This window comes from Xyrauchen texanus, chromosome 5 (genome assembly GCF_025860055.1).
Source record: "Xyrauchen texanus isolate HMW12.3.18 chromosome 5, RBS_HiC_50CHRs, whole genome shotgun sequence".
NCBI classification, from domain to species: Eukaryota; Metazoa; Chordata; class Actinopteri; order Cypriniformes; family Catostomidae; genus Xyrauchen; species Xyrauchen texanus.
The window spans coordinates 34,575,971-34,592,193 of NC_068280.1; positions in this window are offsets into that span (position 1 = coordinate 34,575,971).

Sequence of the window (16,223 nt, forward strand, 5' to 3'; positions counted from 1 at the left end):
CTGCCTAGACTTGCATCATCGAAGTTGTTTATTTATTTTTTTGTCGATTGCTGCTGCTTTCCAATAATTAAATCTTGTTTTCCCTCAGTTGCTGAGTGCCGAAGGTGGTGGTGTCGGTGTCCTCGGTGGTGGTGTCTCCTCCTGTGTGCCGTGTTTTCTTTTTTTGTGTGTGTATGTGTGCACGTGTGTTGGGGGGGGGGGTCCTGTGATCCCACACCCTCTGACTCTGCCCCTCCACTGGTAAGGCCTCAGCACTCATTTCCCCTATGTTAGTGAGTGGTATTAGACACTTGATATTTTAGTAACTGTATAAGTAAAATTTTTGCTTTTACGGAACTACGTCTCTGGCTTCGTGCATCAGTCGAACCTGTGTGCTTTCTGTATTTGGTGGTTTAACTACCGAATTAGTCCAAGTCTATCCTCGGGGCGAAATTCCCCGGGTGGCATAGCCGGTGTCTTCCTTGAGTCTGGGCGTTGAGCGGTCAAAAAGGCGCTCCACGCCAAAAAGAAAAGTTGCACTCGCCACACTATCATAGCATGTAGCATGATAACCATGCTAAACAGACTATGTTCTTTTGGACTAGATGTGAGAAAACAAAGTGATAGTATTACGGAGTGAACATGATAACAAATTAAAAACATATTTGTGATATTTTAGTCATGAAGATTTGGTCTAATTGAAAAGAGACACTAAGAAAAAAAAAAAAGAAGACTGTATTCATGCTTTTTACAAGCAAATGTTTATAGCAAACCCAAAGACTCGCCCGTGCTTATTAGTGTGGAGAGTGGGGTTTATGTGCAGGGGTTTATTTATTAAATTATGATTGCGTGATTTTCGTTTGGTTAATTTATATTTCTTTTGTTTAAGTTGATAAAGGACATTCTCTTATGTTTAAATTGTATTTGTTTATTTTTGGTTATTTTTGTCAGGCTCTAGGCAGCTATTAAGCCACCTGTGCTGCCTAGATTGGCCTTATGGAAGTTGTTCTTTATTTTTGGTTTATTTAATAAATTATGATTGAGTGATTTTCGTTTGGTTAATTTATATTTCTTTTGTTTAAGTTGATGAAAGACATTCTCTTCTGTTTAAATAGTATTTGTTTATTTTTGGTTATTTTTGTCAGGCTCTAGGCAGCTATTAAGGGGGGAGGGAGTGGGGGACACTAAGAAAAAAAGAGACACTAAGAACAAAAAAAAAGAAGAAGACTGTATTCATGCTTTTTACAAGCAAATATTTATAGCAAACCCAAAGTGCTGTAAATACATATACCAACAAAGGAGCTGTGATGAAACAGATGTGATTCTCAATTCTCTTCTCTTTTTCTCCTGTTTTAACAGGGCAATTCTCATCTGTTCAACAGACATCCAGCACATGGCCCATAACAGATTTGTGGGGGATGATCAGGGATCAGCTCCTTATACTGAGGGGAAGCTGATCCAGAGATTCCTGAACCATGGGACCGGAGACGTGGTGATGCTGTAGCCATGGTGCCAGTGTTTGCCAGGTTGATGGTGACGTAGTGATTTAGAATGCATGAACGTGTCTAGAGAAGGCTGACTCCATTCTGGTGTTATAGGCTGTGATGTGAGGGACTGCGATATGAGTCATCATTTCCTCACAGTGTGAGGAAAAGGCTGGTTTGGGACATCAGGAAAAGTCTGAGTAACTTGTCTGCTGATGAACTGTTCCAGATAGAAATTGTCAGTACAGTGCCTGGAAGGGACCAGTTAAAACTTGATACGGAGGATAAAGAGATCTGCTATGAGCATGTCAATGCACCAAACAAAGTGAACATAAAACATTTCTTGTACAGAGTAATAGGGCTCAAGCAGAAGAAACGTTTTGCTTCAAAACAGCCCGGCGGCAATTCAGGATTTGTTATTACACACAATATACCTGGGTCTAGGACACAATTGCAAAGACATACGAAGCGAACTAAAGCCGTTGCTTGTTAGTGTAACTGATGATGCAATTCTGAGACACGTCATTAACGTAACGAGTGACGAGAATGAGAAGCTGCAAAGGCTGGGTCCAGCAATCTGGTCTAATCCCAGTATGGCAAATTGTGCTCAGCTTAGAGCAGAATATGTAAGAGATGTAAAGGCTGTGAATTACACCTCTGAATTGAAAAACAAGAATGACACAATAAACAACTCAATGCTAGAATCGATGCACTAACCAGCATGGTGGACGCAAGGAAACACTCTATGCCATCACAACCTAGAAATAGCTGTCAATATTCAGCGATCAAGTCAGCTCCCAGGAAGGGAAATTGTCCACATGATTGTCCAAAGTGTGTGGAGAGGGGTGGCAAGATTTTACTCACTGATTAATTTGTGGTGAAGAAGGGCACTGGGCCTTTGGATGCCTCTGGAAGCACCGGCAACTGAAATGGGAAACAGTCACTGCAGAGGGATGACCAGTGAATGCGCAGATCTCTCCAGCATCATGGCATCAAACTGAGACCCGAGAAATGTGAGCTCTTCTCTAGCGAGGTCCAGTATGTGGGCCACCTGTTATCGGCTGAGGGGGAGCGAATAGATCCGAAAGACCTGGAAGCCGTTCAGTCAATTAAAACCAGACTCCACACATTGTGGGGGACTTCTGGGCTTTCTTAGCTACTATTGTGCCTTCATTCAGGATTTCTCTCGTATAGCAAAACCCCTGCATGAATTATTGCAAACCAAACGTAAACTGCACAGGAGTAACACTCTGAAAGAGTTCAGAAGTCCCGTGAAATGGACTGTTGAACAGCAGCAAACCATAGGAAGACTGGTCAACATGTTAGTAAGCCCACAAGGCTATCCTTTACCAGTGACAAGATGCTAAGTTGAGGGTAATTGGAAATCGCTCAAGGTCCCTAACTCCAGCAGAGAGGAACTATCGGCTACATAGTGGAAAGCTTGAGTTTCTTGCTCTAAAATGGGCAGTGTGTGAGAAGTTTCAGGACTACCTATTCTACGCTCCACTGTTCACCATTTACACAAGGCAAGGCAAGGCAAGGCAAGGCAAGGCAAGGCAAGTTTATTTATATAGCACATTTCATACACAATGGTAATTCAAAGTGCTTTACATAGAAGAGATTAAAATAAGAATAAAAAAAAAAACAAGAATATTTGAAACAGTTTATAATATAAAATAACATAAAATACAGTACAAACAGTCGGACACACAGTGGCACAGTGCTCATTCAGTAAATGCACAGCTAAACAGATGTGTTTTGAGTCTGGATTTGAATGTGACTACTGTAGGAGCACATCTGATCTCTTCTGGAAGCTGGTTCCAGCTGCGGCTGGCATAATAGCTAAAAGCAGACTCTCCTTGCTTAGAGTGAACCCTTGGTATTTCTAGCTGATGTGATCCTAATGATCTGAGTGATCTGTTGGGTTTATATTCAGTGAGCACATCTGCAATATATTGAGGTCCTAGCCCATTGAGTGATTTATATACCAGTAATAATACTTTAAAATCAATCCTAAATGTAACTGGGAGCCAGTGGAAAGACCTGAGGACTGGTGTGATATGTTCATATTTTCTGGTTCTGCTCAGAATCCTGGCAGCAGCGTTCTGTATGAGCTGCAACAGTCTTATGGTCTTTTTGGGAAGGCCAGTGAGGAGTCCATTACAATAATCCACCCTGCTGGTGATGAAAGCATGCACAAGTTTCTCTAGGTCTTGACTGGAAACAAAGCATCTAATTCTTGCAATATTTTTCAGCTGATAGTATGCTGATTTAGTTATTGCTTTGACATGACTACTGAAACTAAGGTCTGACTCTAGAGACACACCAAGATTCCTGACTTCATGTTTAGTTGTTTGACCCCTAGCGTCAAGGTATGCATTCACCTTGAGAACTTCATCTTTGTTTCCAATCGCAATGACTTCAGTTTTGTCTTTGTTTAACTGAAGAAAGTTTTGGCACATCCAACTGTTTACTTCATCAATGCATTGGCACAGGGAGTCAATGGGGCTGTAATCGTTAGGTGATAGGGCTAAGTAGATCTGTGTGTCGTCTGCATAGCTGTGGTAAGCAATTTGGTTCTTTCTCATTATTTGGCTCATTGGGAGCATATACAGGTTGAACAGGAGTGGCGCAAGAATTGAGCCTTGAGGGACTCCGCATGTCATGGAAGTCCACTCAGACTTATGGTCTCCTATACTCACATAATAACCTCTCCCTTCTAAGTATGACCTGAACCATTTTAGAACCATCCCAGAAAGCCCCACCCAGTTTTCCAGCCTGTCAAGAAGTATGTTGTGATCGACAGTGTCAAATGCAGCACTGAGGTCGAGTAGTACCAGTACTGATAATTTGCCTGTATCAGTATTTAAGTGAATATCGTTTATTATCTTTATGAGCGCTGTCTCTGTGCTGTGATGCGATCGGAAACCAGATTGAAAATTGTCAAAGTATCCATTCGAGTTCAAGAATTTGTTCACCTGATTGAAGACAACTTTTTCAATGATCTTGCCTATGAAAGGAATATTTGAGATCGGTCTATAGTTGCTTAATATGGTCTCATCCAGATTGCTCTTTTTCAAGAGGGGCTTGACAACTGCAGTTTTCAGGGAGTTTGGAAAACTTCCAGAGAGAAGTGAGGAGTTTATCACTTCTAGGAGATCTGCTTCTAAACAGTTGAACACACTTTTGAAAAAAGATGTGGGAAGTGCATCAAGGGCGCAGGTTGATGTTTTAATGTGCTGTATGGTTTCTTCCAAAATTTTGCCATCAATTTCTTTGTAATCAGATATAGTCAACACATTCTCACCCCGACTCGTTTTTCGTTTTTCGACGCGCAGGGCGGTCCCATAGACGCGAACCGGAGCGTGCAGCGTTGAAATGTCACGTCTCGGGTAAGCTCACGCCGCGAACGGGTGGAGAGTCGAGACCGCGATAAATAACACCTCAAAAGGAATAGGCTGCAATGGCCCTCCAACTGTTTTTTGATGTTTAAAACCCCGGAAACGTCACGTTCTACATATCTCCGAACCGGAGCGTGTAGCGTTGAAATGTCACGTCTCGGGTAAGCTCATGCCGCGAACGGGTCGAGAGTCGAGACCGCGATCAATAAAAATCCAAAGGAATACGCTACAATGGCCCTCCAACTGGTTTTTTGTGTTTCGAAACCGGACACGTCGTAAAACGACGCCAAATGTACACCCGGCGCGTCGATAAGCGACGCCAAGGGGTCCTGCCCGAGCGTCCGTATGTGACGAGTTGGGGTGTGAGAATGTGTTGATATAGTAACTACTTTCTCAGGTTGTGGTTTCACGGTCCGACCCCAGCACAACTCAAGGATGTGCTGATCATCTTTCTGACATTATTGAAGAAAGAGGCAAACTCACTGCACTTGCTGTCTGAGAGCATTTCACTGGGAATCTGGCTTGGGGGGTTTGTCAGACTCTCTACAGTCGCAAAAAGAGTGCGTGTATTGTTTAAGTTGCTGTTTATAATATTCGAGAAGAAAGTCTGTCTAGCTTTGCCTAGTTCAATATTAAAAGCATGGATGCTGTCTTTGTAGATGTTATACTACAAGTTTTATCTTCCACCACATGCGCTCTGCTTTTCTGCATTGTCTTTTCATATTTTGCACTGCTGCTGAGTTTCTCCAAGGTGCTTTTTGTCTGCCACTCTACTTCCTGACTTTCACAGGAGCAATATCATCAATTACACTTTTGACTTTTGAGTTAAAAGAATCAAGGAGAAAATCAACAGAGTCAGTAGATATACTTGGTGTTAAAGATATAGCCTTCATAAATAGTACACTAGTGTTCTCATTTAAGCATCTCTTCTTGACAAACACAGATCTAGCTTCAATGGCAGGAGAGATCAATATATCAAAGAAAATACAGACATGATCAGACAGTGCTACATCCTTAATAACAATCGATGAAATGTTTAGACCCTTACTGATAAGTAAATCTAGAGTGTGTCCATGATTGTGTGTGGGTCCATGTACATGCTGAGTCAGATCAAAAGTTTTTAAAACAGTTATGATTTATTTTGCCATATTGGTTTCTGCATTATCTATGTGAATGTTAAAGTCTCCAGCAATGGCAAAACAATCAAATTCTGAGGTAATTGTTGATAACAGTTCTGTAAATTCCTCAGCAAAGGCTGGAGAGTATTTTGGAGGCCTGTAAATAATGATAAGTAAAATGCGTGGAGCACCTTTTAACACACAACCCAGATATTCGAAAGACGGGTAATTCCCAAATGATATTTGCTTACATTGATAGACGTCTTTACAAAGAGCAGCTAAACCCCCACCTCTCCTACCTTCTCTGCAGACACTCAAAAAAGTAAAATTAGGAGGGGATGTTTCATTAAGGACTGTTGTACTACAGCTGTCTTCTAGCTGTTGTGTGTTACAATCTTAATCAGTATATATGTGTGTGACAAATTTTAAACAATGTATTCCTGCTAACAAATGATGAATGATGTTTGTAACTAACTAGAAAAAATATGTTAAAACCAAAAAAGCTAAAAGGACAAGTGAATGTGAAGATGTGATAAACTGCAGCTGCATTTCTGACACAGGAAATTCTTTAAGCAGGGGAACCTGGAAACAGTCTCTACTGTTTGTGCCTCTGAGCAACATCTCAGCACGTAGTGTTGCAGGGGCACTCTTCAAAATTATCTCCCGGGTGGGGATTCCAAAAGAAATCCTCACCGATCAGGGGTATATGATTCGCAAGTTCGTGCACGAAGATGCTAGAAACTGGGATAAATGGCTCGACCCCCTGTTATTTGTAGTACGAGAGGTCCCGCAAGCCTCCACTGGCTTCTCCCCATTTGAGCTGCTGTATGGGCGACGACCGCGCGGAGTGCTTGACGTCATCCGCAAAACTTTGGAGGAGGGACCTTCTAATAGTAAGAATAAAATTCAGTACGTTCTTGATCTTCGAGCAAAACTCCACACTTGGGCAATTAACACAGGAGAATTTGCTCCAACCTCAACAGCGCCAACGCTGGCTGTATGACAGGGGTACTCAGCTAAAGGAATTTGCACCGGGAGATAAGGTACTCGTATTGCTCCCAACATCGAGCTCTAAATTACTCACCAAGTGGCAAGGACCCTTTGAGGTCACACGACGAGTGGGGGATCTCGATTATGAGGTTAAACGAACCGATAGAGGGGGCGCGCGTCAGATATATCACCTCAACCTCCTGAAATTGTGGAGAGAAGAGGCGGTCCCTGTGACGTTGGCCACGGTAGTTCCGGAGAGGGCGGAGCTTGGACCGGAAGCTCTCCTTAAGAGAGACCAAGTACAGCATGGTCGAGAAGAAGTGTCTAGCCATCAAGTAGGCAGTCCTCACGGTTCGATATTACCTGCTGGGGCAGACCTTCACTCTCTGCTCAGATCACAACCCACTCCAATTGCTCCACCGCATGAAGGATACTAACGTCCGGATAACCCATTGGTATCTGGCCCTCCAGCCCTTTAAATTCGAGGTGGTCCACAGACCGGGGGTGCAGATGGCTGTCGATGACTTCCTCTCCAGAAATGGGGGGGGGTAGACAGGCTGGATGGCGCCCCGGCCTGAGTTGGGCGTTGGGGGTATGTGGCAGCGGGGGCGAGGTTAAGCGCCCGTCCGAGGGAGAAAACGGTAAGGGCGCTTGCACCTAAGCTAAATTATGTTTAACACCTGTCTCTAATTTCAGTGAGCATGGGGAGAGCAGCAATAAAAACGGGCACAGAACCTCCAAACGGGAGAGAGAACAACGCGTCAATCTAGTGTTGGCATAGACAAATAATATGAGATTTATGTTATGCAGAGAAGTTTTGTTTTGTTCTGTTCATAGAGAAGTAAATTGTGTAAAGTATTGCTGTAGCTATTAAAAGAACCCTTACTTCTGAAGAGCTCTGCATCTTGGTTCCATCCTTATTGTCAGACTTCTTCACAGGGATGATCTAGAGATCACTAACATTTTAATGAATATTGTATTACCCAGTTTCATGTGGCAGAATGTATATTTGTTCGTGTTTTAAGGTATACAGTCACCTAAAGGATTATTAGGAACACCATACTAATACTGTGTTTGACCCCCTTTCGCCTTCAGAACTGCCTTAATTCTACGTGGCATAGATTCAACAAGGTGCTGAAAGCATTCTTTAGAAATGTTGGCCCATATTGATAGGATAGCATCTTGCAGTTGATGGAGATTTGTGGGATGCACATCCAGGGCACGAAGCTCCCGTTCCACCACGTCCCAAAGATGCTCTATTGGGTTGAGATCTGGTGACTGTGGGGGCCATTTTAGTACAGTGAACTCATTGTCATGTTCAAGAAACCAATTTGAAATGATTCGAGCTTTGTGACATGGTGCATTATCCTGCTGGAAGTAGCCATCAGAGGATGGGTACATGGTGGCCATAAAGGGATGGACATGGTCAGAAACAATGCTCAGGTAGGCCGTGGCATTTAAACGATGCCCAATTGGCACTAAGGGGCCTAAAGTGTGCCAAGAAAACATCCCCCACACCATTACACCACCACCACCAGCCTGCACAGTGGTAACAAGGCATGATGGATCCATGTTCTCATTCTGTTTACGCCAAATTCTGACTCTACCATCTGAATGTCTCAACAGAAATCGAGACTCATCAGACCAGGCAACATTTTTCCAGTCTTCAACTGTCCAATTTTGGTGAGCTCTTGCAAATTGTAGCCTCTTTTTCCTATTTGTAGTGGAGATGAGTTGTACCCGGTGGGGTCTTCTGCTGTTGTAGCCCATCCGCCTCAAGGTTGTACGTGTTGTGGCTTCACAAATGCTTTGCTGCATACCTCGGTTGTAATGAGTGGTTATTTCAGGCAAAGTTGCTCTTCTATCAGCTTGAATCAGTCGGCCCATTCTACTCTGACCTCTAGCATCAACAAGGCATTTTCAGCCCACAGGACTGCCGCGATACTGGATGTTTTTCCCTTTTCACACCATTCTTTGTAAACCCTAGAAATGGTTGTGCGTGAAAATCCCAGTAACTGAGCAGATTGTGAAATACTCAGACCGGCCCGTCTGGCACCAACAACAATGCCACGCTCAAAATTGCTTAAATCACCTTTCTTTCCCATTCTGACATTCAGTTTGGAGTTCAGGAGATTGTCTTGACCAGGACCATACCCCTAAATGCATTGAAGCAACTGCCATGTGATTGGTTGATTAGATAATTGCATTAATGAGAAATTGAACTGGTGTTCCTAATAATCCTTTAGGTGAGTGTATGTAAGTAGTTAAATGTCCATTTAAGGCTCACTCTGTGTTGGATTGATGGAGTGAAACTGCATGATTTTAAATCCACTCTTATGTGAATGGTTCTTACCGACAGCTTTAAGACCAGATGTATTTGAACAGATATCAAGTATTGAGTGAGTTGGATGATCACAAATCATTCTATGTTTTAAGTTTTAAATATGAATGTAACAAAGTTACGGGAAGGGTGATCAAGGAGGACACAGGAAACGGGGAAGCCGTTTTCTCTTTAACAATAAACACAACATACAGCACACTGGGTTGTATTTTTGGGCTCTCTCTCCCCGACTGGAGGCTCGGAGTCTGTTTTATGCCACTCTCCTCATGCTCACTGGAATTAGAGACAGGAGTTAGGCATAATTTTGCTCAGGTGTAAGCGCCCTTACCGCTTTCCTCTCCCGGACGGGTGCTTGACCACGCCCCCGCTGCCACATACCCCCACCGCCTGACTCAGGCCGGGGCGCCATCCGGCCTGCCTACCACTCCCCCCCCATTTCTGGAGAGAAAGTCGGCGACAGCCATCTGCACCCCCGGTCTGTGGACCACCTTGAATTTAAAGGGCTGGAGAGCCAGATACCAACGGGTGATCCGAGCGTTCGTATCCTTCATGCGGTGAAGCCACTGGAGTGGGGCGTGATCCGAGCAGAGGGTGAAGGCCCGCCCCAGCAGGTAATACCGGAGGGTGAGGACCGCCCACTTGATGGCCAAACACTCCTTCTCCACGGTGCTGTACTTAGTCTCCCTCAAAGAGAGCTTCCGGCTAATGTACAGCACTGGGCGTTCCTCCCCTCCACCACCTGCGAGAGTACGGCCCCCAGCCCTCTGTCTGAAGCGTCCGTCTGCAAAATAAAAGGGAGAGAGAAGTTCGGTGCATGAAGAAGCGGCCCCCCACAAAGTGCGGCTTTAACCCGCGTAAACACCTGTTGACACTGCTCCAACCATTGAACCGGATCTGGAGCCTCCTTTTTAGTGAGGTCAGTCAGCGGGCTGGTGACGTATGAATAATTAGGCACAAACCTTCTATAATAGCCAGCCAGCCCCAGGAACTGCCTCACCCCCTTTTTGGTCTTAGGTATAGGGCAAGTCGCAATCGCCACGGTCTTATCAATTTGGGGATGCACCTGGCCATGACCCAAGTGGAACCCCAGATACCGTACCTCCACACGCCCAATCGCGCACTTCTTAGGGTTTGCCGTGAGCCCCGCCCACCGCAGCGATCTCAGGACGGCCCTCAGATGTTGCATGTGCCGCTGCCAATCATTGCTATAAATTATAATATCATCTAAATAGGCAGCGGCGTAAGCGGTGTGAGGTCTGAGGATCCTATCCATGAGTCGTTGAAACGTGGCTGGGGCCCCAAACAAACCGAAAGGAAGTGTCACAAATTGGTGTAATCCAAATGGCATAGTGAAGGCTGTTTTCTCACGAGACATTGGTGTCAAGGGGATCTGCCAATAGCCCTTTGTTAAATCCAAATAAAATCGAGCAGTACCTAACCGATCGAGCAGTTCATGAACACGGGGCATTGGGTATGCGTAAAATTTAGACACCACGTTGACTTTTCTATAATCCACACAGAATCCTACAGACCCATCGCTCTTGGGAACAAGGACGACCGGGCTGGACCAATCACTGTGGGATTCCTCTATTACTCCCATCTCAAGCATCGCATCCAATTCTTCCCGAACTATTTTCTTTTTGTGTTCGGGCAGGCGATGGGGCGGCTACGTACTACCACTCCCGGCTCGGTCTCGATGTGGTGTTGTATGATGTTCGTATGGCCCGGTAGCGGAGAAAACACATCTGCAAATTCTTTTTGCAACTCGGAAACCTCTGTGAGCTGGCGTGGTGAGTGGTGGTCTCCACAAGTAACCGGGGTGTTGAGATTGCGGGCTTTGTTTACCTCCGGTCCGAGCTCCGCCCTCTCCGGAACTACCGTTGCCAACGTCACAGAGGCCGCCTCTTCTCTCCACAATTTGAGGAGGTTGAGGTGATATATTTGACGTGCGCCCCCTCTATCGGTACGTTTAACCTCATAATCGAGATCCCCTACTCGTTGTGTGACCTCAAAGGGTCCTTGCCACTTGGCGAGTAATTTAGAGCTCGATGTTGGGAGCAATACGAGTACCTTATCTCCCGGTGCAAATTCCCGTAGCTGAGCACCCCTGTCATACAGCCGGCGTTGGCGTTCTTGAGCCTGGAGAAAATTCTCCTGTGTTAATTGCCCCAGTGTGTGGAGTTTTGCTCTAAGATCAAGAACGTACTGAATTTCGTTTTTGCTATCCGAAGGTCCCTCCTCCCAAGTTTCACGGATGACGTCAAGGACCCCGCATGGGTGTCGCCCATACAGCAGCTCAAATGGGGAGAACCCCGTGGAGGCTTGCGGAACCTCTCGTACTGCAAACAACAGGGGGTCCAACCACTTATCCCAATTCCTAGCGTCTTCGTGCACGAATTTACGAATCATATTTTTTAGCGTCTTATTAAATCGTTCCACTAGGCCATCTGTCTGTGGATGGTACACGCTAGTGCAAATCGACTTAATACCCAAATCGACCCTTAATCGACTAAAGTTCGTGAAGTGTTCGTGACATAAAAGTCGTGCCTTGGTCGGTGAGGTTTTCTTTCGGAACCCCCACCCGGGTGATTATCCTGAAGAGTGCCCCTGCAACACTACGTGCTGAGATGTTGCTTAGAGCTTAGATGTTGCTTCCGGATATCGCGTTGCGTAATCCACCAGGACTAACATGTCCACGTGCTGTCCGTTCTAATGGCCTGACGAGGTCATTCCAATTCTCTCGAAGGGGACCTCAATCAATGGAAGGGGGCGCAATGGCGCTTTTGGGGTGACCGGTGGGTTTACAAGCTGACATTCGCGGCACGCCGCATACCATCTGCGGACGTCACCGCCAATGCCCGGCCAGTAGAAACGGGCTATTAGACGGAGAAGTGTCTTCCTTTCCCCTAGGTGACCGGTCATTATAGTGAGCCGCCTGCAAAATCATTTCCCGGCAGCTCCGTGGAATCAATAATTGTGTCACTTCCTCTTTTGTTTGAGCGTCCTGCATCACTCTATATAGCCGATCTTTAATCAAGGCAAAATATGGGTATGAAATGGCGATGCCTGGCCGGAGCTGTTGACCATCAATTACCCTCACTTGGTCAAGAGCATGTTTAAGGGTTTCGTCCCGCGACTGCTCTAGAGGAAAGTCCCCCTCAGGGAACTCCCTGAGAGTAGGGGCGGCCACCGCCTCCCCTGCCAAAGCATCGCACACTGCACACCTCTTTATGCAGGACCCATCCGCGCAAATACCCTCTAAAATATCTCTAAAATCCGGCCAATCAGTACCCAAGATTAGCGGATCAGTGAGGCGGGAACTAACCGTTGCCTCCACACTATGGTTTCTTTCCATTTTATCGCCAAAGTCACCATGGGATACTTGTGAACATCCCCATGCACACACCTCACCCTCACCACTTTAGCTAAACCCAAAGCCCCAGGTTGAACCAAGCGTTGGTGGATGGTGGTCTGATTGCAGCCGGTATCCAGCAAAGCTTGGTAAATACCCCCCCTGATCCTTACCGGAATCCGGTATGCTCCAGCCCGATCAGGGGCAGCCTGCGGGGCGTCGGAGACCCGCACCACCATCCCCACCTCCAACAGCGGACACTGATCCCGGAAGTGTTCCGGGTCCCCGCACCTCCAACAGGCCGGCCCAGGCGTTACGCCCGCACTTGTGCTGGCGGGCACCCCCACCTGAGGAGGAGAGCGGCTGAAGGACGGGGAAGGGGAAGGAGCATTCTCCCAAGGCCGGGAAGCAGGTCGCAGATACCCTCCACGCCTGCGTGGGGCAGGAACAGGCCCTGGGGAGAGAGCAGAGTGAGAGAACACAGGAAGGGGCGAGAGAGAGAGAAGAAGAAGGCTCGTCCGCCGTCAGGATCGCCGCCAAATGGTCCTCCGCCAGCTGAACAGCTTCCTCCAGTGATGCCGGGCGGTGGCACTGGAACCACTCCGCCGTTGTGCGAATTGTTCCAGCACCACCTGATCGATGATTCCCTCGATGTCGCGGTCCCCCGCGAGCAGCCACCGCCGACAGGTGAGGGAGGACTCTATGGGGCGACCTTGCTCCATGCTTGGACATGCTTGAAAAGGGATTTCCCGGGTTTCGGGACCAGTGTAACAAAGTTACGGGAAGGGTGATCAAGGAGGACGCAGGAAACAGGGTTCGATACTGAAGGTAGGCTTTTTAATTCCCGTTTTTTCTTTAACAATAAACACAACATACAGCACACTGGGTTATTTTTTTGGGCTCTCTCTCCCTGACTGGAGGCTCGGAGTCTGCTTTTATGCCGCTCTCCTCATGCTCACTGGAATTAGAGACAGGTGTTAGGCATAATTTAGCTCAGGTGTAAGCGCCTTTACCGCTTTCCTCTCCCAGACGGGCGCTTGACCACGCCCCCGCTGCCCCAATGAAATTGAATTGAAATACTGTTGTTCATATTAAATTTGTTAATTATTCCAAAATTAACTTAAGAAAAGATTTGGTCTAACTGAAAAGCGAAACAAACTTTTTCTCCTGTTTTCAGAGGGCAATTCTCATCTGTTCAATAGACCTATATTACTGTCTCCAAACTTTTCAATTCTTTCAAAACATATTACTCCCCTATATATCAGAAGAAAAACACTAAGACAAAGAAGAACCAGAAATAAACCTACAAACAGAAATTATCTGTGATAAAACGTGCAACTATTCAATAAACACAATACAACAAAACTAATACTAGTCGCCCTGGGAATCATAGCCACGACCTTTCAAACTATAAATCAGTGCTTTAACTCAAATTATCCACTCAGCTGACATGCCCATTGAGTGTCAAAGAGACTTCCTGACGTTAGAGTCAGAACTCAAGTGTAGGTTATCTTTTGAACTGTAGGTGGCGCTGTCTCCAAACTGCTCAAGTATCATTAGGACATGACTATAAATTGGTGCATACCAATTTTCTTTGAAATCCGACAATGTATTTAAAATATATAATTTTTTTAAATAACTTTTAACAGTATAGGGACAGTATAGTTGATATGAGAAAACATGTATTGTTGAAATCCTCATGACCCACAGGATCCATAGACACCAACCTCATGATTTTAGGACATACAGTTCAAAAGTTATAGGAAAAAATAGCAATTTTTCACATCTTTTGACCCATAGGTGGCACTGTCACAAAACTATGCATGTGCCCTCAGACCATGGTCCTCATGAAGCATACCAAGTTTAAACAAAAGCGAAAATCAAATTTCTGAATAGTCATTTCCGTGTGGCATGGTCTAGATATTATTTTGAGCCATTGTTTGGGAAACTCAGACCAAGTTTGAAGGGTGTGAAAAGTTTAAACTGTAAACATCATAATTTAAGATGGCAGCCACTGTAATGAGTGGAGATTTAATGTCAGCAGGAGGAGAGTAATCAGACAAAACAATTATTATGTCTCTAAGATAAATGGTTCAAAAGATATTCACAAAAGAAAAGTGGATTTTTGACATGATGGTGGAGCTATAGTGTATGTCCTAGAGACCCAAAATTGTATATGGGGCTATTCATACACACCCCTATCAATGTGCCAAATTTAATAATTTTCCTATGTAGCATTCATTGGGCTGCCATAGACTCTCATTGGGGAATAATAATAATAATAAATATAGCTGCACACAACAGTGATCAAGGCAAAGTCCTAAAGCCATTCCCTAAGGACATTGAAAAGAGCTCCAGCACAACAGAGTGACAACATTTATACCAGCTGAAATGTGTATCGAACCGAGGTTCACCCAGTCCTTTAAACTGAAGCCTAGTGCTCTAACCACTGCACTACACAATCTACAAATCTGACTGATATCAAAGAGGAATTACACAATAAAGACAGTCTGCATAGTAGTAAGCACAATATGAGAACTCAGAGATCAACAGAAGTACAACAGAAGTGTTAACCACAGGGCCATTCAACTGACACAGCTCTTAAGTGCAAAGAGACATTCCAAGCTGAGAGCAGCTGGTTTTAAATGAAAAAATAATAGTATAATAAATACATTTAGAAATGTATCTCTGCCAATTTCAGAAGACTTAGAATAAGGAAGCAATGACACATTAAAAGTTTTGTTTAAATTGACTAAGCATCTTGACCACTCTGTGGACTTAGGTACCCTGAGGACATGATGTCGAAGTCCCTTTCCAATTTTCATTCTAATCGGACAAAGCGCTTAAAATATACATTACTTTTTCATAAAATTCAAAATGGCAGAGAGGTTATATTACTGATGTTTGAAAATTTGACAGAATATTTTTTTTTCAATTGAAGCAGGAATTACACAATAAAGTACAGTCTGCATTGGAGTAAGCACAATAAGAAGACTCGGATATCAACAGAAGTACACATTTTAAAACTGCTCTTTCCTGGACTCAAATTCACAACATTTTAACTTGTGTTCCAATGCATTAACCACTGGAACATTCTGTTGGCACAGCTCAACTCGACTTAGACCAAGAAAGCAATGATACATAAAAAAAAAAAAAAAATTGACAAAGCATTTTGACCACTATGTGGTGCTTTCTCCAAACTGCGTAGGTACCCTCAGGACATGATGTCATTGACCCTTTCCAGTTTTCATTCAAATTGGACAAAGTGATTATTAAGATTAGACTCGTGACTCGGACTCGAGTCCGAGTCCAAACTCGAGTACCTGAACTCTATGACAAACTGTAATTGTAGAATCTCTTATGAAATTCTAGGGGAGTAGACTTAAAGAAATCTCCACTGCTTTGTGTAGGTTCTAATTATTTTCTAAATAATTTTCTAAATATAAATATTTTTTTTTTTTATGGCTGAGCCATCTCTAGATCTTGAGGGGTGTGCTAATAGTCAGGACAGGGCTAAGCTTGTGCTCCTCAGTCAGCACACAAATCAAAGTGAGGTCT